Genomic DNA, 26,365 nt, shown 5'->3' with positions numbered 1-26,365 from the left:
ATAATCTTTCCTCACTTATTCTCTCCATATGGCCAAACCATTTCAACACTCCCTCTATTTCCATAAGTGATCCCCATTTCCTGTGACAGTGAGGTAGCACAAGAAACAAAGAAAGGTCACATCCTCTCACATACATACTTTAGCTGCCATGTGTTATGCACCAAAAACACAGCTCCTTATCCACAACAAGGCCCCACAGAATTTTCCATGGTTTACCCTAGATAATTCACATGCTCTGGGTTAGACCACTGACAGCATGTTTACCCCAGCATATCACAATGTTTCAATTTACTCTATCCTGTGCACACCTTCACCCTCCTACATGAACAGGCCTCGATTGTTCAAAATCTTTATTCTACCACATCCTTCCAACCTCAATTAGGTCCCCCTGTTTTCACTATTTCCTCTAAGAGACTTATATACTCTTTGTCAACCTTTCTTCACTAATTCTCTCCATATGTCCAAACCATTTCAGCACACCCTCTTCTGCTCTCTCACATCTCTTTCTCTGTGGGGCCTGGATGTGGAAAGGGAGCTGTGGTTTTGGTGCATTATTACATGACAGCTAGAGACTGAGTGTGAACAAATGTGGCCTTTGTTGTCTTTTCCTAGCGCTACCTCGTGCACATGGGGGGGAGGGGGTTGCTATTTCACGTGTGGCGGGGTGGCAATGGGAATGAATAAAGGCAGACAGCATGAATTATGTACATGTGTATATATGTATATGTCTGAGTGTGTATATATATGTTTACGTTGAGATGTATAGGTATGTAAATGTGCGTGTGTGGACGTGTATGTATATACATGAGTATGTGGGTGCTTTGCGCCATTCTTTCGTCTCTTTCCTTGCGCTACCTCGCTAACGCGGGAGACAGCAAAAAAAAAAGCAAAATACATAAAGAAATATACTTGCTCACATTAGGGTGTCTAAATGTGTGTGGATGTAACCAAGATGAGAAAAAAGGAGAGATAGGTAGTATCTTTGAGGAAAGGAACCTGGATGTTTTGGCTCTGAGAGAAACGAAGCTCAAGGGTAAAGGGGAAGAGTGGTTTGGGAATGTCTTGGGAGTAAAGTCAGGAGTTAGTGAGAGGACAAGAGCAAGGGAAGGAGTAGCACTACTCCTGAAACAGGAGTGGTGAGAGTATGCGAAAGAATGTAAGAAAGTAAACTCTAGATTGATATGGGTAAAACTGAAAGAGATGGGTGATTATTGATGCATATGCACCTGGGCATGAGAAGAAAGATCATGAGAGACAAGTGTTTTGGGAACAGCTGAATGAGTCTGTTAGTGGTTTTGATGAACGAGACCACGTTATAGTGACGGGTGATTTGAATGCAACGGTGAGTAATGTGGCAGTTGAGGGAATAATTGGTGTACATGGGGTGTTCAGTGTTGTAAATAGAAATGGTGAAGAGCATGTCGATTTATGAGCGGAAAAAGGACTGGCGATTGGGAATACCTGGTTTAAAAAGAGAGATATACATAAGTATACGTATGTAAGTGGAGAGATGGCCAGAGAGCATTATTGGATTATGTGTTAATTGACAGGTGCGCAAAAGAGAGACTTTTGGATGTTAATGTGCTGAGAGGTGCAACTGGAGGGAAGTCTCATCATTATCTCATGGAGGCGAAGGTGAAGATTTGTAGAGGTTTTCAGAAAAGAAGAGAGAATGTTGGGGTGGAGAGAGTGGTGAGAGTAAGTGAGCTTGGGAAGGAGACCTGTGTGAGGAAGTGCCAGGAGAGATTGAGTACAGAATGGAAAAAGGTGAGAACAAAGGAGGTAAGGGGAGTGGGGGAGGAATGGGATGTATTTAGGGAAGCAGTGATGGCTTGCGGAAAAGATGCATGTGGCATGAGAAGCGTGGGAGGTGGGTTGATTAGAAAGGGTAGTGAGTGGTGGGATGAAGAAGTAAGATTGTTAGTGAAAGAGAAGAGAGGCATTTGGACGATTTTTGCAGGAAAATAATGCAAATGAGTGGGATATGTATAGAAGAAAGTGGCAGGAGGTCAAGAGAAAGGTGCAAGAGGTGAAAAAGAGGGCAAATGAGAGTTGGGGTGAGAGAGTATCTTTAAATTTTAGGGAGAATAAAAAGATGTTTTGGAAGGAGGTAAATAAAGTACGTAAGACAAGGGAACAAATGGGAACTTCAGTGAAGGGGGCTAATGGGGAGGTAATAACAAGTAGTGGTGATGTGAGAAGGAGATGGAGTGAGTATTTTGAAGGTTTGTTGAATGTGTTTGATGATAGAGGGGCAGATATACGGTGTTTTGGTCGAGGTGGTGTGCAAAGTGAGGGTTAGGGAGAATGATTTGATAAACGGAGAAGAGGTAGTAAAAGTTTGTGGAAGATGAAAGCCAGCAAGGCAGTGGGTTTGGATGGTACTGAAGTGGAATTTATTAAAAAAGGGGGTGATTGTATTGTTGACTGGTTGGTAAGTTTATTTAATGTATGTATGCCTCATGGTGAGGTGCCTGAGGATTGGCGGAATGCTTGCATAGTGCCATTGTATAAAGGCAAAGGGGATAAAAGTGAGAGCTCAAATTACAGAGGTATAAGTTTGTTGAGTATTTCTGGTAAATTATATGGGAGGGTATTGATTGAGAGGGTGAAAGCATGTACAGAGCATGAGATTGGGGAAGAGCATTGTGGTTTTAGAAGTGGTGGAGGATGTGTGGATCAGGTGTTTGCTTTGAAGAATGTATGTGAGAAATACTTAGAAAAGCAAATGGATTTGTATGTAGCATTTTTGGATCTGGAGAAGGCATATGATAAGAGTTGATAGAGAAGCTCTGTGGAATGTATTAAGAATATATGGTGTGGGGGGAAAGTTGTTAGAAGCAGTGAAAAGTTTTTATCGAGGATGTAAGGCATGTGTACGAGTAGGAAGAGAGGAAAGTGATTGGTTCTCAGTGAATGTTAGTTTGTGGCAGGGGTCTGTGATGTCTCCATGGTTGCTTAATTTGTTTATGGATGGGGTTGTTAGGGAGGTGAATGCAAGAGTTTTGGAAAGAGGAGCAAATATACTGTCTGTTGTGGATGAGAGAGCTTGGGAAGTGAGTCAGTTGTTGTTCGCTGATGATCAAGAGCTGGTGGATGATTCGTGTGACAAACTGCAGAAGCTGGTGACTGAGTTTGGTAAAGTGTGTGAAAGAAGAAAGCTGAGTGTAAATGTGAATAAGAGCAAGTTTATTAGGTACAGTAGGGTTGAGGGTCAAGTCAATTGGGAGGTAAGTTTGAATGGAGAAAAACTGGAGGAAGTGAAGCATTTTAGATATCTGGGTGTGGATTTGGCAGCAGATGGAACCATGAAAGCGGAAATGAATCACAGGGTGGGGGAGGGGGCGAAAATTCTGGAAGTGTTGAAGAGTGTGTGGAAGTCGAGAACATTATCTCCGAAAGCAAAAATGGCTATGTTTGAAGGAATAGTGGTTCCAACAATATTGTATGGTTGCGAGGCAGTGGGCTATGGATAGAGTTGTGCGCAGGAGGGTGGATGTGCTGGAAATAAGATGTTTGAGGACAATATGTGGTGTGAGATTGTTTGATCGAGTAAGTAATAATAGGGTAAGAGAGATGTGTGGTAATAAAAAGAGTGTGGTTGAGAGAGCAGAAGAGGGTGTTTTGAAATGGTTTGGTCACATGGAGAGAATGAGTGAGGAAAGATTGACAAAGAGGATATATGTGTCAGAGGTGGAGGGAACGAGGAGAAGTGGGAGACCAAATTGGAGGTGGAAAGATGGAGTGAAAAAGATTTTGAGTGATCGGGGCCTGAACATGCAGGAGGGTGAAAGGCGTGCAAGGAATAGAGTGATTTGGAACGATGTGGTATACCGGGGCCAACGTGCTGTCAATGGATTGAACCAAGGCATGTGAAGTGTCTGGGGTAAACCATGGAAAGTTCTGTGGGGCCTGGATGTGGAAAGGGAGCTGTGGTTTCGTTGCATTATTACATGACAGCTAGAGACTGAGTGTGAACGAATGGGGCCTTAGTTGTCTTTTCCTAGCTCTACCTCACACACATGAGGGGGGAGGGGGTTGTTATTACATGTGTGGCAAGGTGGCGATGGGAATTAATAAAGGCAGACAGTATGAATTATGTACATGCGTATACATGTATGTGTGTGTGTGTGTATATATATATATATGTATACGTTGAGATGTATAGGTATGTATATTTGCGTCTGTGGACGTGTATGTGTATACATGTGTATGTGGGTGGGTTGGGCCATTCTTTCGTCTGTTTCCTTGCACTACCTCGCTTATGAAGGAGACAGCGACAAAGCAAAATAAATAATAATAGATAATAAATATAAGGTGCAAGAGGTGAAAAAGAGGGCAAATGAGAGTTGGGGTGAGAGAGTATCTTTAAATTTTAGGGAGAATAAAAAGATGTTTTGGAAGGAGGTAAATAAAGTACGTAAGACAAGGGAACAAATGGGAACTTCAGTGAAGGGGGCTAATGGGGAGGTAATAACAAGTAGTGGTGATGTGAGAAGGAGATGGAGTGAGTATTTTGAAGGTTTGTTGAATGTGTTTGATGATAGAGGGGCAGATATACGGTGTTTTGGTCGAGGTGGTGTGCAAAGTGAGGGTTAGGGAGAATGATTTGATAAACGGAGAAGAGGTAGTAAAAGTTTGTGGAAGATGAAAGCCAGCAAGGCAGTGGGTTTGGATGGTACTGAAGTGGAATTTATTAAAAAAGGGGGTGATTGTATTGTTGACTGGTTGGTAAGTTTATTTAATGTATGTATGCCTCATGGTGAGGTGCCTGAGGATTGGCGGAATGCTTGCATAGTGCCATTGTATAAAGGCAAAGGGGATAAAAGTGAGAGCTCAAATTACAGAGGTATAAGTTTGTTGAGTATTTCTGGTAAATTATATGGGAGGGTATTGATTGAGAGGGTGAAAGCATGTACAGAGCATGAGATTGGGGAAGAGCATTGTGGTTTTAGAAGTGGTGGAGGATGTGTGGATCAGGTGTTTGCTTTGAAGAATGTATGTGAGAAATACTTAGAAAAGCAAATGGATTTGTATGTAGCATTTTTGGATCTGGAGAAGGCATATGATAAGAGTTGATAGAGAAGCTCTGTGGAATGTATTAAGAATATATGGTGTGGGGGGAAAGTTGTTAGAAGCAGTGAAAAGTTTTTATCGAGGATGTAAGGCATGTGTACGAGTAGGAAGAGAGGAAAGTGATTGGTTCTCAGTGAATGTTAGTTTGTGGCAGGGGTCTGTGATGTCTCCATGGTTGCTTAATTTGTTTATGGATGGGGTTGTTAGGGAGGTGAATGCAAGAGTTTTGGAAAGAGGAGCAAATATACTGTCTGTTGTGGATGAGAGAGCTTGGGAAGTGAGTCAGTTGTTGTTCGCTGATGATCAAGAGCTGGTGGATGATTCGTGTGACAAACTGCAGAAGCTGGTGACTGAGTTTGGTAAAGTGTGTGAAAGAAGAAAGCTGAGTGTAAATGTGAATAAGAGCAAGTTTATTAGGTACAGTAGGGTTGAGGGTCAAGTCAATTGGAAGGTAAGTTTAAATGGAGAAAAACTGGAGGAAGTGAAGCATTTTAGATATCTGGGTGTGGATTTGGCAGCAGATGGAACCATGAAAGCGGAAATGAATCACAGGGTGGGGGAGGGGGCGAAAATTCTGGAAGTGTTGAAGAGTGTGTGGAAGTCGAGAACATTATCTCCGAAAGCAAAAATGGCTATGTTTGAAGGAATAGTGGTTCCAACAATATTGTATGGTTGCGAGGCGTGGGCTATGGATAGAGTTGTGCGCAGGAGGGTGGATGTGCTGGAAATGAGATGTTTGAGGACAATATGTGGTGTGAGATTGTTTGATCGAGTAAGTAATAATAGGGTAAGAGAGATGTGTGGTAATAAAAAGAGTGTGGTTGAGAGAGCAGAAGAGGGTGTTTTGAAATGGTTTGGTCACATGGAGAGAATGAGTGAGGAAAGATTGACAAAGAGGATATATGTGTCAGAGGTGGAGGGAACGAGGAGAAGTGGGAGACCAAATTGGAGGTGGAAAGATGGAGTGAAAAAGATTTTGAGTGATCGGGGCCTGAACATGCAGGAGGGTGAAAGGCGTGCAAGGAATAGAGTGATTTGGAACGATGTGGTATACCGGGGCCAACGTGCTGTCAATGGATTGAACCAAGGCATGTGAAGTGTCTGGGGTAAACCATGGAAAGTTCTGTGGGGCCTGGATGTGGAAAGGGAGCTGTGGTTTCGTTGCATTATTACATGACAGCTAGAGACTGAGTGTGAACGAATGGGGCCTTAGTTGTCTTTTCCTAGCTCTATCTCACACACATGAGGGGGGAGGGGGTTGTTATTACATGTGTGGCAAGGTGGCGATGGGAATTAATAAAGGCAGACAGTATGAATTATGTACATGCGTATACATGTATGTGTGTGTGTGTGTGTATATATATATATGTATACGTTGAGATGTATAGGTATGTATATTTGCGTCTGTGGACGTGTATGTGTATACATGTGTATGTGGGTGGGTTGGGCCATTCTTTCGTCTGTTTCCTTGCGCTACCTCGCTTATGAAGGAGACAGCGACAAAGCAAAATAAATAATAATAGATAATAAATATAAGGTGCAAGAGGTGAAACAGAGGGCAAATGAGAGTTGGGGTGAGAGAGTATCATTAAATTTTAGGGAGAATAAAAAGATGTTCTGGAAGGAGGTAAATAAAGTGCATAAGACAAGGGAGCAAATGGGAACTTCAGTGAAGGGCGCAAATGGGGAGGTGATAACAAGTAGTGATGTGAGAAGGAGATGGAGTGAGTATTTTGAAGGTTTGTTGAATGTGTTTGATGATAGAGTGGCAGATATAGGGTGTTTTGGTCAAGGTGGTGTGCAAAGTGAGAGGGTTAGGGAAAATGATTTGGTAAACAGAGAAGAGGTAGTAAAAGCTTTGCGGAAGATGAAAGCCGGCAAGGCAGCAGGTTTGGATGGTATTGCAGTGGAATTTATTAAAAAAGGGGTGACTGTATTATTGACTAGTTGGTAAGGTTATTTAATGTATGTATGCCTCATGGTGAGGTGCCTGAGGATTGGCGGAATGCGTGCATAGTGCCATTGTACAAAGGCAAAGGGGATAAGAGTGAGTGCTCAAATTACAGAGGTATAAGTTTGTTGAGTATTCCTGGTAAATTATATGGGAGGGTATTGATTGAGAGGGTGAAGGCATGTACAGAGCATGAGATTGGGGAAGAGCAGTGTGGTTTCAGAAGTGGTAGAGGATGTGTGGATCAGGTGTTTGCTATGAAGAATGTATGTGAGAAGTACTTAGAAAATCAAATGGATTTGTATGTAGCATTTATGGATCTGGAGAAGGCATATGATAGAGTTGATAGAGATGCTCTGTGGAAGGTATCAAGAATATATGGTGTGGGAGGCAAGTTGTTAGAAGCAGTGAAAAGTTTTTATCAAGGATGTAAGGAATGTGTACGTGTAGGAAGAGAGGAAAGTGATTGGTTCTCAGTGAATGTAGGTTTGCGGCAGGGGTGTGTGATGTCTCCATGGTTGTTTAATCTGTTTATGGATAGGGTTGTTAGGGAGGTGAATGCAAGAGTTTTGGAAAGAGGGGCAAGTATGAAGTCTGTTGGGGATGAGAGAGCTTGGGAAGTGAGTCAGTTGTTGTTCGCTGATGATACAGCACTGGTGGCTGATTCATGTGAGAAACTGCAGAAGCTGGTGACTGAGTTTGGTAAAGTGTGTAAAAGAAGAAAGTTAAGAGTAAATGTGAATAAGAGCAAGGTTATTAGGTACAGTAGGGTTGAGGGTCAAGTCAATTGGGAGGTAAGTTTGAATGGAGAAAAACTGGAGGAAGTAAAGTGTTTTAGATATCTGGGAGTGGATCTGGCAGCGGATGGAAACATGGAAGTGGAAGTGGATCATAGGGTGGGGGAGGGGGCGAAAATTCTGGGGGCCTTGAAGAATGTGTGGAAGTCGAGAACATTATCTCGGAAAGCAAAAATGGGTATGTTTGAAGGAATAGTGGTTCCAACAATGTTGTATGGTTGCGAGGCGTGGGCTACGGATAGAGTTGTGCGCAGGAGGATGGATGTGCTGGAAATGAGATGTTTGAGGACAAAGTGTGGTGTGAGGTGGTTTGATCGAGTAAGTAACGTAAGGGTAAGAGAGATGTGTGGAAATAAAAAGAGCGTGGTTGAGAGAGCAGAAGAGGGTGTTTTGAAATGGTTTGGTCACATGGAGAGAATGAGTGAGGAAAGATTGACCAAGAGGATATATGTGTCGGAGGTGGAGGGAACGAGGAGAAGAGGGAGACCAAATTGGAGGTGGAAAGATGGAGTGAAAAAGATTTTGAGTGATCGGGGCCTGAACATGCAGGAGGGTGAAAGGAGGGCAAAGAATAGAGTGAATTGGAGTGATGTGGTATACCGGGGTTGATGTGCTGTCAGTGGATTGAATCAAGGCATGTATATGGGGGTGGGTTGGGCCATTTCTTTCATCTGTTTCCTTGCGCTACCTCGCAAATGCGGGAGACAGCGACAAAGCAAAAAAAGAAAAAAAAAAAAAAATATATGGAGTAGTGAAGATGGTTAAAGTGTATTAATGGATTATCTGCTAACTGAAAGGCTTGTAAAAGAGAGACTCTTGGATGCAAATATGCAAAAAGGGCCAGCTGATGGGATGTCAGATCTCTATCTAGCGATGATGAAGACTTGAAGAGGCTTTCATATAAGAGGAAATTATATGAGTGAGAAAGGAATGGGTAAAGAAAGTGAGCTAGTACAAGAGGCTTCTGTGAAGAGATAACAGGAAAGATTGAGCGCAGAATGGCAAAAGATGAGAATAAATGAAGCGAGAGGAGTTGGAATGTGTGAGCTGGACAGGTGAAAAGGGACAGGGAGTGGTGGGATGATGAAGTCACTCATGAAAGAGAAAAAAAAGAGATGCATGTACGGTACTTACAAGAAAAAAGTGTAAGTGAATGGGATATGTATAAGAAAAAGCAGCAAAGGGTAAGGTGTACAGGCTCAAAAATTGGGCAAATGAGATCTGTGGTCAGAGGAGCAGCAAACTTAGGGAGAATATGTGGTTAATAAACTGAGAGAAACAAGAGAAAAAATGGGAACGATAGTGAAGGGGTAAATGTGGAAGTGGTAACAGGAGAGAGAGTGAAGACTTCGAAAGACTGCTGAATGCTTTTGGTGATAGCATGGTCGGGTTGGTGAGGTGGGCCAAGTGAGAGTAATGGTAAGTGGTTTGGTAAAAAAAGATGTGAAAGCTTATGTATGATGAAATGTGCCAATATGGCTGGAGTGGATGGTACTACACATGAATTTCTTAAGAAATGGGGTGAATGCCTTGTTGATTGGCTAAATAAGATTTCCAAAGTACATATGGATCATAGTGAGGTGCCTGAGGAATGGCAGAATGCATGAATAGTATCATTATATAAAGACAAGGGGAACAAAGGCAGGCATCTGAATTACAGTCATGTAAGTTGGTGCAGTGTACTTGTTAAGTTGTCTAGAAAAGCAGCGAGTGAGAAAGTGGTGGCATGCACAGAGCATCAGCCTGGGAAGGAACACTGGTTTCAGGAGTGGCTGAAGGTGTGTGGATCAAATGCTTGCTTTGAAGAATGTGTGCAAGATAAACTTAAGAGATACAGAAGGATCTGTATGAAACAATTTTCAATCGAGAAAACCTATGATAGGGCTGATAGTGATGCTTTATTGAAAGCATTACAAATACACTGTGGGAGGAAAGCCATTAAAATCAGAGGAGTTTTAATCAAGAGAGTAAGGAGTGTTTCAGTAGGCAAAGAAGAGGGTGAATGGTTGCAGGTGAAGGTGGGTCTGAGGCATGCGTGTGTGATGTTACCATGGCTGTTCAATCTTTTATGGATGGGGTGATTGGAAGGAAAATACAAGAATCTTTGAGATAAGGGCAGGTATGCTATTTGTTGAGGGTGGGCTGGGTGGCGAGTCAAGTGTTCATTGATGACATGGCACTGGTACAAGATTTGAGTATCAAACGGCAAAAGTTTGTGACTGCATTTGGCAAAGTGTGTGAAAGGAGAAAGTTGACAGTAAATGTCAATAAAAGCAAGGTTATTAGGTTTAGCAGTGCTAAGAGTCATGTCAGCTGAGGTGAGTTTGAATGGAGAATACCTGGAAGTGAAAGTGCTTTCGACAGCCCAGGATGGACATGGCAGAACAGATTCAAGGGAACCAAGGTGAATTAAAGGGTGACTGAGGGGGAGAAAGTCCTAGATGCATTGAGAAAAGTGTTGAAAAAGAGGTTACAATCTGGGAGGGCAAAGATAGGCATGTATTAAAGTACAGTAGTCTTACTGGAGTTGTATGGATGCAAGAAGGGGATTGTAGAGAATACTGGACTGGACAGAAGAGGGTAAAGTGTTGGATGGAAACAATATACTTAAGGACAACATGTGTGAAGAAGACGGATTAAGTAAGAAATGATAGGGTATGAGAGAGATGTGGTAATAATTGGAGTATGTTAGCAAGAGCTGAAGAGGACATGCTGAAATGATTGGACATTTGGAAAAAATGAATGAGGAGAGTTTGACAAAGATGATATAAATGCCAAAAGTGAATAGGACAAGGAGGAAGTCCAACCTGGAGAAGGAAGGATGTGGATCAAATAATATTTTCACTGCTTGGGACCTGAACATGCACGAGTGAGAAAGAGGAATATGAGACAGAGTGAAAAGGATTGACGTGGTATAGAGGGGGGGGATGTGTTGTCACCAGATGAAACTAGGGATATCATGCAGCTGAGCAGAACCATGGACAGGACTTCGGGGTCTGATTGTGAATGGGAGCTGTGGTATCAACTTACTACACATGACAGATAGTGAATGGATGATAGCAAATGAAGCAAATTCTTCATATACTCTTGCCACTACCTTGCTATCACAGGAAAAATGAAGAAGTTGGAAAGAAAGCAAATTACCCTAGGACCTCTTTCAAGAGGTTCCTGCTACCTACGGCTGTGTTACTTCTAGCAGAAGAGAAATGTGAACTCCTCTGGAGTAAGAGGTTCATTGATGAGACTGTACTTGCAATAATACAGGCTTGCCAAAGGTGTCTTCACTTGAGGCAAGTAGAGTCTGACAGCACCTATGCAACTGTATCAACTGTATGGGACAAAACTTTACCAATTCAAAGAATTCTTACGTTAGCAAGTAGGTGCAAAACTAATCACTTACTGTTTACACACTTTATCTCAGTACCAGTATCAAATACAAGAACTAGTGAGAATGACAACTTTCTTTTTCAGAATATGGAGTCCTGAAAGCAAAGAGAACACTTACGCCATATGTCTACAGTACTATCATATTCAGGGGAAAGTAATAAAGCAAAAGAAGAAATGGAGGAAAACAAGACTTTATTTTCAGCTATCTGACAGGATATCAGAATATATGCGAAAGATCTTATGCAATACTTTATCAAATAGATAAGGTATGGATTAAGAAATTTAAGGTCACTAAAGAGAGTGGTACTGTTGTAAAGGTTATCCAAACCTAAATGGAATAAGCATGCAGACCAAAGATAATAAGCCTTAGTTTGATATACCTGTCCAGGTATCAAAATAAAGCCTTACAATACGTTCGTGCATCATATATTCAATAAAGTATGGAATAAGAAATCAAAAGCCTTATAAAAATGTACTGGTTCAAGTTACCCATCCCTCACTGGAAAAAGCATTTAAACTAAAAGTTTTTTCAAGAAAAAGATAATGAAATAAAAATGAAAATAATAATTTCAAGCAATAAACAAAAATTCAGAGCATATGATATTCATCAATCATTTTCTTAAAGATTTCAATATGCATTATAAAAAACAGTACAATAAACACCAATCAATCCTAGCCATGTTTCATGTTACCTAAATATAATTTATCAAGGCCTATGGAAAAGTTATAGAATAACTAAAAAAAGGGAGAGAGACAAAGAGCATCACTATTGGAGTGCAAGAGATGAAGAGGATGTTGGTGAACAACATTTCAAAATATCTAATAAGGATGGGATGTTTGATAAGACAAGAATAAACTCAAGGAGAACCACTGTTGAAAAGTTAAATAACTAAGACTGGAATATAATCAGAGAACCACTGTTTAAAAGTTAGATAACTATGACGGGAATAAAATCACAGAACAACTGTTGAAAAGCTAGATAAAAAAGTAAAAAGTAATAAGGTACTTAAGAGATATGAAGCAAAATAAAAAACAGGGACTAAAGAAACTAAATATGGATCAACACTGAGGTTCTAACTAATTATGACCACATCATTAAATAGGAGGAAACTAAAATAATTAACAGAAGTCAGGTGTATAGGACTTAAGTGACTTTGCTTTACACCTACATATCATAACAATCGAGGACAGAGTCTATTTCAGTTCAAAATATGAAAATTCTATCATGTTAATGGGCAGCCCTTACACAATCATTGACATTAGTCACCTTATATTTTGAAGTGAGCAAGATTAATTTATTAGATGCTCTGCTTCCTGAGTAAAGTAAAATTCATCTTTTTACATGCAAAAAAAAAAAAAAAAACCTGCATAAAATAATTTTTTCCAATTAAATCAACGGATGAATTCTGAAAACCACAAAGTAATCAAACAAAACTCCAAATTGAATCTACTCTTGATTTCAAGTTACCATATATATATATATATATATATATATATATATATATATATATATATATATATATATATATATATATATATCAGTGACATTATATAATGAATATCTATCTTTATGAGATAAAACCTAATTCATACGCAATGTTTAGATGTCTATAAAACAACAATATGCATAATAATGGGAAAAATTGCGGGTAAAGCACAAAAGCTATACCAAAACACTTCAACACCAGGGGCTGACCCCAGTCTTGGCCAGCTTACTAGTGTCACTCCCATGCTCGTCAATGTCTAACAGCTGGAATCTGGAAGGGTGCTGGAGTTCTCTCCCACCAAACGGGGCTTCTCCTCCCTTTACTTCCCTCTCACCCTGATATCCTGCATCTAACGAGAAGGAAAGAGCCAAGGGCCAGGTGAGGCAGGCATGGCACGCCCCCGTACGTGGTAGCTGCCATCAAGTAACGCAGTTGTCACACAGCTGTTAACACCGCCTACGCTGTTTTCAGCTGTCAATAATTTGTAAACAAACTTACCTTCTCGGGGTTTCTGGCTTCCAGCTCGTACCTCTCCGGTTCAAACCGATGCGGCAGTCAAGGAAGGATTCTCTCGCATGCAATGAGCTTACGAATACGAGAGGGAGCCCAGTAAATATGTAAATTCAGTTAAGAAACACGATTCAACTTCCAAACGCCCTCCTCTTGCCAGCTTCAGACGCTTCTCGTGGTTCGGATCCTGGGGCGAGCGACGGCCCGGGATGGGAACCATGGCTCCTCTCCCCGTCATGTTGTGCCACATTTAAATGCATTCTTCTCACCTCCGTTCACTTATAGCCTACATTTACCCGGTCTATAACCAGATATGATTTAGCGTTTCATGCCCTGATGTAGTCCGACCTAAACTAGCCTCATCTACTGTGCCTGACGCAGCTTGTGATAACCTATCTTGACCCAAGCTGACCCCACTTTTAATCTGGTATGATACCTGTATGCAGGATAACCACAGTGCTACGAACCCACCTGGTGACGGGAAAGCGACCTATATTAAAAGGATACTGCTCGTAACTTCATATACGGTATAACCTAATCAAAATCGTTTATCATTGACTAGCCACTGGACTGCTATACGAACATTGTCAATGCAAAAACAAAATCAGACTCCGAAATTCCGTAAGTCTGCGGGATATTCAAGAAATCCATGTAGACTAACTCAAAGAACTCAAAAAAAAAAAAAAAAAAAGCCGAGAATCTTACTAATTATGAAATTAACCTCTCGCACCTTAAGCTATTAAATGAAACGATGTAGGACGGTAAACATGAGACAATCAAATTTTTGCATATTCAGTTGCGCAAGTATAATACATTCAGGCAAACGTGGTTATCGTGATTGCTCGACATGGCATCTGCTACGTAGAGACCTAGACGCAGTAAAAGCATATCTTTACAAGACCATGTATGGCCCTTATACCAAATTCTACCATCTCTACAGTACAAAAATACATACTTCGTCATGAGATTGACTTTAACCGCCCAGGGTACACAGAGTATAGGTTCGAATCCTGGTTACGGCAGTCGGTCCACAGTCAACTCAGTTGTCCATCTACACACCTAGGGACTGGCCAATTGAAATTGGTACCTGGCTCGGGCTAGGGTATATATATATATATATATATATATATATATATATATATATATATATATATATATATATACAGGATGTCCCCCAAAAATGTAATCACTTTTTGACACCCTTTAATTGATTTTTTTTTTCAGATTCAATAGACCCTAAAAGGATTCAGTGAGTCACACGGTGTCAAAAAGTGAGTACATTTTTGGGACACCCTGTACATATATATATATATATATATATATATATATATATATATATATATATATATATATATATATATATATATATATATCTTTCTTTTAAACTGTTCGCCATTTCCCTCGTTAGCGAGGTAGCGTTGAGAACAGAGGACTGGGCCTTTTTTGGAATATCCTCACCTGGCCCCACTCTGTTCCTTCTTTTGGAAAATTAGAAAAAAAAAAAAAAACAGAGGGGAGGATTTCCAGCCCCCCGCTCCCTCCCCTTTTAGTCGCCTTCTACGACACGCAGGGAATACGTGGGAAGTATTCTTAATCCCCTATCCCCAGGGATAATATATATATATATATATATATATATATATATATATATATATATATATATATATATATATAATATATATATATATATATATATATATATATATTAATGGGATGGCCTTGATTAGGGCCTCAGCTGACCTTGCCGTCTCGGCTAAAAAAAAAAAAAAATGAAATATTGGAGGACAAAATGATTTTCACTATAATCTTAGACTGCATAAGACAGGATTATGCCTTTAAGAACCTGAAACACTGGATTATCAAGGGGTTTGATTCTAAGTAATATTAGTCAACTGCATGCTCCAATGAAGCGATCAGATATGACGAAAAAAAAAAAAAACTAACGATGACGTACTACGTGAACCTCTAAAACCTCCTTTGACCTATCCTATCTTCCATCCCGACAGTAAATGAAAATTGAAAACAATGAAAAAAAGATAGGTAATTAGAGGAAAGAGGAAAAATCTGCCTTTTAAAAAAAAAGAGGAAGAAACATATCACAATGGGTCTCCTTTGAACTGCCAGTTACCATACAGGAATCAGAAGCAATGGTTTGCAGATATTGCAGGGTTAGGCTGAGTGAGAAGGTTCACAATGAAACGGTTCCTTACTATAAAAGAGGGAAAGAGAACCAACATTGCGATGGCGAACAGGTGAGTCCAGCGCTGAGGTCAGAGAGTTAGTAAATTGGACTGATTAAGACTTTAATCCACCAAGGAAATATGCGGCATTTGACAAGCCAAGATTTACCATAATCTTTAATATTTTAGTTATTGTTCGCTTCCCCCATGTCCACCCAACCTTCTCACAGGCAGTCACTCAAACAACTGCTATGGAAGGTTATGTGAAGTTTTCGTAAGTTTTGTTGATTTGAAAAGTCATAAGTATATTACCTATCTTTACTGCAGCCCCATATATTACCAATGTTCATAACTCACCACTACCACCAAACATCGTAGATATACAATACTCCAAATGAAGCTCAGCATCATCGACTGTCGTCTCTAAATACAACACTATCGTTTCAGAATAAAGCCTTATATATGTTGACATACATCTATTTCTACCTTTCGAGGGATTAAAAGGATATTATCACTATCGAGTAAGTTTACTCTCTATTGTATATCTGTGGGGGGGGGGGGGGGGGGAACAGCAACAGTTCCACCCACCCAAGGCGTCTTCTATATTTTCAGCATTGGGGCAGATTTTCACAGGGGCCCATTTACGCGTGTGGACATAAGAGATAATTACCATAATAAGTTGACAAGAAATGTCATAATTCACTTTGGTATATACCAGAATGGGGCCTCTTGAGTGCTGGGGGTGGAAGGGCTTCCATGGGATATTGCCCCACCGCTATCTTAAAAGATCCATCCCTTCACTCGGGAATACGCCCACTTCATTAAGCTTTCTAAAACAATGACGTTTCTTTATGATACCGAGGTTTTCTAGAACTAAATCAAATTAGTTTGTTTCTTCAAACAAAAACTCCTTTGATTATTGATATCAACTGATTAATATCATATTATCAAATATGATGACCGGACATAATGTAAATTTGATAAAAATCTGACAATCATTAGTCATCTTATTTAACCAAATAACTCTAAAAGCATTAACTTTTCGAAGATACAAAGTTTCCTTGCGCTACCTCGCAAACGCGGGAGACAGCGACAAAGTATAATAAAAAAAAAAATATATATATATATATATATATATATATATATATATATATATATATATATCACTCTTCTTACAAGTTTTACCATTATCTTCGAGTTCATGATGCGTCTTCACTTGACCGGATTCTAGATAAGCGACTGGTTTCCGGGCGAAGCTGAACTGGTCACAAGCCTACCAGGCTCTCAATGAAAATCCACGGCAGCTCAACCCACATTCCACATACGTTTCACAAGACGACTCCAAACTTGTAACCTATATTTCATATGTAAAGACGTGTAACACATCCCAGGTTTTGCAAACAAAAACTATTCGAATTTGGACCTCACTTTTGGCAGTCCATGAATTAAAAAAAAAAAAGGCACCTATGTCTATAATTCGCCAACCTACATTCATATACAAGAATAATCTATGAATTTACAAACCATTTCTCTTTTTTTTTCAGTGTTCGTAATTTCATGAGGGTTTATACTTGTATGATGTAGTCCAAAGATTATTTCTGGCGTTTATTTCCATTAAATTAAGGACCCAGGAAATTTCGAATAATTCATTAATCAAAGTCTTACTGAGGGAGAGAGAGAGAGAGAGAGAGAGAGAGTCACTTGTAAAAACACGGCAATATATACTTTACATCTTCAGTCAAAAGATTTATTCAAAAAGAGGTGACGCTGCTTAAAGGTGGACTGTCAGGGCGAAAGACGGCTTGGTTCCCGCCTCTGCCGCTGATGATGTGACCCCAAGGACGTCCAGAGCCACCCGGCCCGGGGCGAATCTCCCCCCCTCCCCCTAAATCCGCCCGGGGCGAGCCTTCCCACAGCCACACGGGACAGGGGCGAATCTCCCACCCCCATGGGTTTGGGGCATACCGTTCCCCACCCCCACATCGTTTGAACTACTGAGGAGGGGGGAATCCGGGCTGTATTCCACGGGGTCCGTTTCTCTGTCTTAACTAGTCAGGGATTTACATATATCCATAATGATAGCCAGCGAGTTCATGCACAAAGAAGGAAAAACACAATACTGAGTTTTATGTCACAATGAGGTAGGATTCCCCTCCTCCTCTTCAAGCCGCAGTGACGACACTCAAGTCACTGCTAAGCTGACCTACCCTCTCCCTACAGTGACACACACACACACACACACACACACACACACACAGAGTCAAAATCATACTTTAGGACTTGAGAGTGAGTGGGAGTCCCGTAGGAGATAGATGGGAATCCCAGGGCGTGAAGTACGAGGTAGGGAAAGGAGTTTCGCTATACAATTAAAATAGGATTTAGTAGGATTTGAAAAAAATGATAAGAGGAGCTCAGGCCCAGCCCCCTAGACGGGCCCCGGGAGAGCAACACTCTACCCTCATTGGCCCAATAATAATCGCACCTGCTGCATGTGACGTGGTGAGCGCCGAACGTATTCACGTAACGTAGTAAGGTATTTTAAGTAATTGGTATAGACAGTTAAGGACTTATTAGCACAGTTCTATACCATATGTTAATAGAAAGACTTTTCGGCGAGTGTTTTTCTTTCGTCGTGGATATTTTGCAGACTAGCCGACACCAACGGGTGAAATGTTACTTCGTCGTATCGTTTCCCGTCGAAATTTTTCTCTTTTCCTTTGGGCATCTTCCTTGACTTACATGACACGACCTTGATCGAATTGCACTTAAAATGTTGGACTTCGAGTATGATTAATGGCTGCGAAAAGTTCTTTCCTCCTTAGGAGGTCAGTCGTTTGTCCATCCCGAGAGCAGAGGTTGAACGCAACCTTCCCTTCACACTGGTGGCGGCCATTTATGAAGTTGCTGACGTGTTCGTCTTTCATTTATTTTCATGCATGCGGTGCTGAGTTTTAGTTGAATTATGTCATTACTTCATTCACAGGATAGAATTCTAAATTTTTGATACATTTGGCATTATCAGAACTTATTTTCCGGTTTAGCTTCACACGGGTGCTACTGCCTAAAATTATTTTTTCGTGTACCAAACTCCCAAGCGACGCCACTAACGCGTCTCCAACAACATGAGAGCATCCAGGTTTGTCCCTCCACCATTGTCCTCCCTATTGCTCCACTATTGCTTTACAATTGCATTTCCTTACACTCACCCTGGGAAACTTTCATCACGGCCCCCATGATGTACATCCCTTATTATTATCCCTGAGAGATACCAGCCAGAGTGTATATTACTCCTCTTACTCCACATGACCCAGAGTTACACCTTCGTAATTACACCCACCCCGGGAAATTTTCATCATGGCCCCCATGAATAATTAAAGCCATTTAAATGTCGCTTCATGAAAAGGAAAGCTGAGTACTTAGGATATGCAGTGTTGGGGGAGGGGATAGGACCAGATCCTAGCAAGGTAGAGGCGGTTAGCGGATGGGAAGTCCCAACTTTAATTAGGGAACTGCAGTCGTTTCTGGGTTTCGCCTCCTTCTACAGAAAGATTTGCATCAGGATTTGCCAAACTTGCAGCCCCTATAACATCACTAATAGCGGGATCATGCACTCCCAACACACCCTTGTCGGACTAATGGGGTGAAGACCAAGAAGAGGCGTTCCAGGCCATCAAGGATAAGGTGTTGACAGCACCAATACTCAGATGTGTTCGGACTTCTCTCAGCTTTTCTTTCTAAAAACTGACGCTAGCTTCTTGGAGTTGGGGGCGGTGCTGTCACAGGAGTTTCAGGGGAGAAGGCATCCTGTGGCACCTGCAAGTAAGGGGGCTGAAAGAGGCAGAGGAATATGCAGAACTACAGCAGTAGGAAGGTTAAGCTGCTGGGCTCTGACTGAAGTGGGCAGTCATGGAAAAGTTCAAAGATTATCTCACAGGAAGCAAGTCTGTGGTAGTGACGGATCATGACCCACTGACCCATCTAGACCAAGATAAACTTGGGGCGGTAGAGTCAGCGATAGGTGGCCAATCTGGCCATGGAGTACCGGGCAGGCAAAGCGAACGGGAACGCCGATGGGTTGTCACGAGAGGCGAATTGCACCAGAGCCTGGTTATTCATCGGATAATGTAGAAGCTCTGGGCGTGGAAGTAACGGGAGTGTTGGATGACGAGGAAGAGAGAGAGAGAGAGAGAGAGAGAGAGAGAGAGAGAGAGAGAGAGAGTAGCTTCCATGGGGAGGATCCAACGGAACTCTTACTCTTGGAGTGGAGATGTCTACCGAGCCTGTCGATGAAAAAGGTGAGGGAGTTATAACCACAGGACCCATGCACTGCACGGTGTGTAAAGGGTTTGAGAGGCATGCTCGAGGAACATGGATGGCGAAACGCGCCTAAGGGGTGCTATGTTCAGAGGGAGAACTTACGATTCGAGGAGCACGTCTTGGTTAGACGGTGGATCATGCCAGGGAGCGGGGAGGTCAGACACCTGGTCCTGCCTCTGACTCTACGCAAGGAAGCCTAGAAAGCGATGCATGAGAAGATGGGACATCAAGGGACGGGGCGAACCCCACAACTGTTAAAGTACCGTTGCTACCGGCCAAGCCTGGACGAGGATGTTACCGAACATTTCCGTTAAGTGACCCAGCTGTATCGTGGCCAAAGCTGTGGTTGCCAACGGTTCGCACACCAACAAATGGCTTCGCTGAAGGCGGACAGATCCTTCTAGATGCTTACCCTGGATTTCACAGGTCTGGAGGCTTCCAATGACGGGCGAGAAAACGTTCCAGTCGTGACAGACGTCTTCTCTAAGTATACCTGGGCTTTTGCAACGCGTGACCAAAGGGCCACCACAGTGACAAAGATCCTTGTGGACGAGAGATGTATTCCATACGTATGATGCACCACAGAGGCTTCACTCGGATCAGGTGCCCACAATTCCAGAGTGCACTCATCAACTGGCTCGGTGTGGGGAATCAAGGTGTACCGAACGACTCCATAGCACCCCGACCCAGGGAAACTCTCATCACGGTCCTCATGATGTACTTCCCTGATAAGGACCAGTCAGCGTATATAACCACTCCTCCCCTACATGGCCCAGAGTTACACCCACTTATATATATATATATATATATATATATATACGAATATAGTGCATATGAACGAGAACTTCCGTAGAACATACTATCCTCCAACAGCCAGGATCGAACCAGAGACCCCAGCGTGGCAGACGGGAGCGTTACCTGCTAGGCTATGATCGCCCCTAATGGTGAAATGACTGTTCGAATGTTATGTAATCGAATCCCCCTCGTCTCACGTTGGTGAGCAACGGGGAGACTCTAGACCGGTCAAATCCAATAGGCTCAAACAAACAGCAGACAGCATTTTACGAACCTAACTGTACCACACAGAGGTATATATATGTATACGAATATAGTGCACATGAACGGGCATTTCCATAGAACATACAAACCCCCCCACCGATCAGGCTCGAACCCGGTACCCCTGCGTGACAGGCGGGAGCGCTACCATTAGGCTATGATCATCCTTAATAGATTAAAGACTGTATGAATGCTATGTAATCGAATGCCCTTCGTCTCACGTTAACGTGAGAACCGAGGTATTGGTAGCGATGCCGCCTGCCACGCAGGAGTCCCGGGTACGAGCCAGGCTGTCGGAGGTTTGTATGTTCAGTGGAAGTTCGCGTTCATACGCATTTATATTCGTATCATCTACCTCCGCGTTGTACATTTAGCTTCGTCTCTTCGATGTATATCAACTGACTTGTATTTCCCTCTTGTGTCTCCCCTGATGATGTGATTATTACACGAAAGTGCACTTGGGAAGTTATCGTGTTTCATTTTCCGCGTGGACTCATAGGAATATATATATATATATATATATATATATATATATATATATATATATATATATATATATATATATATATGTCATATATTAAAGTAAGGAAAATTAAAAAATCAATTTCTAGCTGAAGAACTTACATATCTGGGTCAGAGATGGGCAAGGCACCAATTTATAAGTGGAATAAAGCTAAATGGTTTAACAGTTTAAACCCAATACTTCCCCTAAGACTTTAAGATGAAGACGGATGTAAAATTTTCCCTTAGTCATGCCACGATATACGTAATGAAACATAAAAATGCTCCGTTCGCGCAGTGGGTGAATGCTATCGAATTACCTTGGCCATCATTCGGTTGTTAACTCCTCTCCTACATCCGAAAGAGCATATATAACGTTCTCTAACGAATCTCCCTCCTACACTTTAAAATGATCGAGTGAGAAATTGAGAAAGAAAATAATTCTCTTACCCATTTGTTTCCTAACTTCGGCCCGGGGATGTCCTGTGGGTAAATGTCAACCAAGAGATCTATATGTCGGGTGACCGCACACAACAGGGAGTCAGTATGACTGATGTACAGCCTGGCACCACGTCAACACCACCGTCTATAGAGGACTGACCTCAGGGAGTCACGACTCAGGAAGATTCTTAGAGTTCCGGTTGTTTACCATTTAGTTCGAAATATGGTATCGAACCTACTTCTGAATTTAAATATATTAAATCACATAGTTTAACTGAACTATTTCAAGTACATTCGAATATATAAGCAGTGCTGAGCGGTGCTTAGATTTGTTTTTTAACAAAAATGTATAATGTGAATCCTTGCCTGATGCTCATGGGTTGAGTCTGACCGCCTTGGCTGAACACTGGAGCAGACGCTGTGAATCATGTTTCGAGTCCATGTAACACTGGAACGGACGCTGTGAGTCATGTTTCGAATCTACGTAACGTCTGTCTGTAAACATAGCTTTCCTTTCGAGAGTATCAGCATAATCCAATGAAATAACATTATGATTATTTGCAAATTTCGTTGCAAAACCCAATCAAAACAATCCATTGCTAACGTAGGTTATACAAGTTTAGATGTGCTAGTTACTGTCTTTGTTTAGCGGGTGAGTGTAGTTTTAAGAACTACTTTCATGGAAATGTTTGAAACACCACTCCAGCATGTTACTGATGAAACCCATACTTATGCACGAACTCAGATAGATCTGCTAAGTTTTATGAAAAAAAAACATCAAAGCAAGAAATTTTAATTACTTGAGGATAGATGTTTAGACGAAAATATGAATGCCAGATGGACTCACATACCAGTTAGAAAGGAGACAGTAGAATCAAAGAAATATATTAACTGATACCTGTATACGGTCTATTCATTTTATAATCATCTCAGGACCAATTTCTGAGTATGTCTGGAGTAACCCAAGACCGTTTTCCAAAGGCTCCTGCATCCCAGGGCTGTGCTACTCCCAGTAGCAAGGCGAACCCTCTGCAGTGAGTTCTTCGACGAGACTTTACTTTCAATAATACATCCTCGCCAAACTGACTCTCCTCTCCCACTATAGTCGAACAGGCCGAATCCGATAAGACCAATCTGTACTATATATGACCTGGTAAACAACTGCGCATACTGCTCAGCTGGGAGAGAACAGTATGTAAACAGTCCCGGCTCGAACCTCGAACAAATGATCTTTTTCAAAAGACATACTGTTATTACACATTAATAAGTATTATAATTACACATTTATAGATTGTGATCCATATAAAGAAAAACAGAACACCAAGTGGACTCGGAGACAACAGAAATATAATTGTAAAGTGAAATAGATACATTGAGATACAACATAATACCCTTGAGTTTACACACACAGATATCAGCAATACACACACACACACACACACGACAAGGGACAGAACCAGACCCCATCTGCCTAGACTCCAATGACTGTCAAGTTAACGAGGTAGCAAGGCAAACTGTGGATGGATTAACGAACCTAGCAGCAGTTGAGCAAGTCTAAAGCAAGGTACAGACATTATTTTTGGCATTGTTAGCACTGGGAACACATGTCCATTATTGAGTATCAGTATGATCGTCAGTAACCCTTTATGCGAATTATTATTCGTGAAATAGAAATTTAAGACAAAGCTTGTATTGCAATTATTCTGGTCACCGTCGGTATAATCGGTATATATTGTTGCAATAAAGCTTTTCCGTCTAGTTTCTCCAACTTTGTTGCCATTACGACTATGGTATGTTTTACGTGGCTGTGACAATACTGATGGGAATGACACAGTACACCGAACAGACGATCAGAAATTAGACATTCCAATAGACCCGGCCCCGTCCACATACTGACGCCTGGATTTCAAAATGTTTAGACAATCCATCAATACGAATTTTAGGTGTTGGCAGTACATCAGTACGAGACACACACCATCAGTATTACTAACATTGCAGGAAATACTGACAGTAACACTGACCGTGTGTACCCTGCTTAAGTTGTGGGAGAATGTACGAGTGTACACGTACGTCTGCTGCCTTGTGACGTCACAAGGCCACTACGATGTGTGTGAGAGAGAGAGAGAGAGAGAGAGAGAGAGGACACGTGAACCTAATTAGATATCATACCAGATATATGTCCCGTGTTATCCACTTGTACCGATGAGTGACATATTCTCCACACTGTTGACCATCAGGAATAATTCCTGTCACCTCTGATGTTTGAGGTCGTTCGAGCTACAGAAGAAAGTAATAGTCCATTTTCAGCCAATCACTTCCATCTTAGAACAGACTTATTTTTGAAGCACATAATAAATGTCATGTAAATAAAGATCAACACTAAATACTTCCTTCATGTTTATATATTCCTCAGTGGAATTCAACATATTTTTATTTCAATTTGGTGCCAACAATCAGCACCTTAAACATATGTAGTTAAGAACCATACGACCTAACCCTCACAGATCATGTCATTGGCCAGCGGTGTCGAGGATGAGGTGAAGATGAGGGTAATGTAAAGGTTAGTGGTACCAACAATGTAATGAACATAAGGGTGTCGTGAGGAGATTGTGGTGAAGATGAGGTTGTTTATAGTATAAATGACATGTTTTGAAAGGATTAGGTCCAAGATCACTTTGTGTCGAAGGTTTCTTAAAGGTGTGGTATAGATGCGTATGTTAAGGGAGCAATGGAAATGGATTTACTGTTTACGACCCTCCGTCGTGAATATGATGGCAAGTGATAGTGAGGAGGGAGACATATTTTTATTCGCTAAGTACTGTTGGTGCTTTTCAAGTTTCAGCGTGTCACATCTCTCGAGTCCTCGATTCGTGACGTGCAGATGTTAATGCAAGGTAGTCATGTGTAGCGAAGATGAGGGGGTAGTGAAGATGACCTTTGACCTGGCCAGTCAAGTGAAAATGATAGTGTGTGATGATGCAGATAGAAGACATTGCATTCACTCATAAAAGTTGGCAAGTCACAAAAGTTTCGTTCTCGTAGATGAACGAACTCCATTGGTGATCTGTAAAAACAGATGAACAGGTGTCGTATATGTCCGTTTACCCTGTAGTAACTTTTTCCATTTTCGTCCTACACCAGGGTATCTGGGGACGCAAGATATGAGCGAGCACAACTTGACACTAAAGGATCGTTCATTGAATGATAAGTACAGTATATCAACGTCTTCAGGTTGGAAATGTCTTTGACCAGCTTGATTTCACCTAGACTAGGGTCCGTGGTGAAGGCTGTTGGTCTGTACAGATGACCTGTGGAGTTGTAGCAGTGGGAGGAACAGGAACCGAAGAAACACGTAAGGGACGATACAAAATGAGAGGAGACACTGTGGGGGCCAGTGGGGTGTAGCGAGAACACAGGCTTCCACAGCAGGGGGTGTGCAACACGGATCCTCTGGAGGAGAGATATATATCAGCTTTTAACGAGAACTTATCGACGGTATATTAGGCAGTCCTAGCACGTAGCGCTCACCGCAAGTTTTACTTCAATAACATGACTGTTCCTCTCTACTAATACGAAGGTTTTAGATATGCTGTCTGTAAGTGAAACATGAGTAACCTGGTAAATATGAAACTATAAAAAACAATCGTCTTAAAGTATAGATACGTCATAACAACAATACACACTGGGAAGAGCAACGCTCGCTTTGAAGATCATCATTCACACTTTTTCAGCGTGAAAATCAGACGTGTTTACTGTACACCGCATGTGAGGTGGACTCCACCACTGGCAGCAGGAACGTGCCAGACACCTGCAAGACGACTGCCTGACGCTGATGGTGCGAGGCTCAGCGTCACCTCTCGTCCGTGAGGTTAGGCGAGGAACACCGTCGTCGGCCGCCTCACGGAGTAGGTGGCGGAGGTCGCTACCCACCGCGCCTGAGGTACCTGACGGAGGAGGTGAAGGACGGAGATATGATGATATCGATAAGAAAGGGATGTGATCAAATGATAGAATTAAAAAAGAAGAATCACTTGCTACTCTGGCCTTTCGAACCTTGCTCCTCGGTCACCTGCTGCTGGCTGACCTCGGAGAGGAACTTCTTGGCCTTGAGTGCCAAGACGAGGGCTCCGGGCAGCTGGGGCATCGACCCGTGCAGCTTCTGGGCGGCGTAAGCGCCCAGGTACCCGCCCACACCCAAACATATCAGTTCAACAATCATTTTTGGAATAATTTTGTCTAAGTTGATTCAAATTTTGTGACTTCCCGGGTTGGTATGGGCAATGAAACTGAGTTTGGGCCAGGGGTGAGACCGCGAGAAAGGCGAATAAAGGGTAAAAAAAAAAAAAAGAGGAGGAAGAGGAATACATGAAAACCTTGCTTGAAGCCAGTCACCTCCTCCTGCAAGCACGGAGCTGGTCGTGCACCACCACCAGCAGAGGGCGTCCGGTAATGTAAGGTACAAAGCAATTTAGTCAATGGTTGACTGACCTATTACTGTTGGTTTTTCTGCACCAACATCCCTTGGAACCTGTTTACACACACACTCTCACTTTTAACATAGAACACCTCACTTTTTCCCCCCCCAAGGTTTACTGTAGTATGCAAATTACCAGTCACCATAATATCACCACCTAGGCTATGGTAATTTACATGGCTTGAGGA

General features: G+C 41.8%; 1 protein-coding gene across 1 annotated transcript in view; it reads right to left on the bottom strand.

Annotated features, from left to right (window-relative positions):
• Positions 1-21,850, bottom strand: part of LOC139752849 (uncharacterized) — a 257,324-nt gene extending 235,474 nt beyond the window's left edge. Inside the window, 1 exon segment of the mRNA XM_071668812.1 lies at positions 21,713-21,850. The gene's annotated coding sequence lies outside the window, so the exon portion shown is untranslated.
• Between the last annotated feature and the right edge of the window lie 4,515 nt (positions 21,851-26,365).

This window comes from Panulirus ornatus, chromosome 13 (assembly GCF_036320965.1).
Source record: "Panulirus ornatus isolate Po-2019 chromosome 13, ASM3632096v1, whole genome shotgun sequence".
NCBI classification, from domain to species: Eukaryota; Metazoa; Arthropoda; class Malacostraca; order Decapoda; family Palinuridae; genus Panulirus; species Panulirus ornatus.
Note: the sequence above shows the minus strand (reverse complement) of the source record. Positions and strands in the feature narration are given on the sequence as shown.